General features: G+C 29.8%; 1 protein-coding gene and 1 long non-coding RNA gene across 2 annotated transcripts in view; one reads left to right on the top strand and one right to left on the bottom strand.

Moving 5' to 3' along the window:
- LOC106883186 (cholesterol 7-desaturase nvd) overlaps positions 1 to 657 on the bottom strand; it is a 145236-nt gene that overhangs the window by 90817 nt on the left and 53762 nt on the right. The gene's annotated exons all lie outside the window — the stretch shown is intronic.
- The window catches only part of LOC128247023 (uncharacterized), a 7914-nt gene that overhangs the window by 1957 nt on the left and 5300 nt on the right, over positions 1 to 657 (top strand). Inside the window, exon 2 of the long non-coding RNA XR_008263428.1 lies at positions 234 to 317. This is a non-coding gene — a long non-coding RNA (uncharacterized LOC128247023). The remainder of the gene's footprint in view (positions 1 to 233; positions 318 to 657) is intronic.

Below are 657 nucleotides of genomic sequence, written 5' to 3'. Positions count from 1 at the left end.
CCAATACACGAAACTCTCAGCTTTTGACTTACTCTCTAACTTCTGCCGTTGATATACATGCATATTATACATATATGTGTAAAAAATCTCATCATGCAGTCAAACCAATGAAAGAGCCTCTACCTGGTCGCACGACACGCTAAGAATAGCAGCCAATGTATCCCCCTACCCAGTATTTTATAAGGTAAAATCCTAAACTATTAATTGACATATTATTAATTATATTTTAACAGCAATACCTGGAAAAATCATGGATTACATGGAAAAATGCGAACAGGAAAAGTAAAAGTACAGGACAAGTTATTACACCAGTAAAAGTATAGGACAAAATATTACTTCCAGTAAGGTAAAGAATAAGAAACTTTTACTTAAAATATTGCAGCTAAAATTAAAAATTGAATATTAAAAGATTTTATTATAGTTTACAAATAACACTATACTTATTTAAGTAGAATTTGGCTAATTTACTACTTTAAATACAAAAAAAAAGTGACTAATTAGACAAACATACAAATTAGCTGAACAGTTTTGTACAATAAATTTAAAAGATGAGAACTGTAAAGAGTAATAAATTAGAAGAACTGGCATTCTTTGTTGCAATATTTTAAGTAAAAAGTTTCTTATTCCTACCGCCTCCAACCTCATTGTCCGCACTCC

Source organism: Octopus bimaculoides, chromosome 2 (genome assembly GCF_001194135.2).
Source record: "Octopus bimaculoides isolate UCB-OBI-ISO-001 chromosome 2, ASM119413v2, whole genome shotgun sequence".
Classification (NCBI taxonomy): domain Eukaryota; kingdom Metazoa; phylum Mollusca; class Cephalopoda; order Octopoda; family Octopodidae; genus Octopus; species Octopus bimaculoides.
The sequence above is the reverse complement of the archived record's forward strand: the minus strand, read 5'-3'. Positions and strand labels throughout refer to the sequence as shown.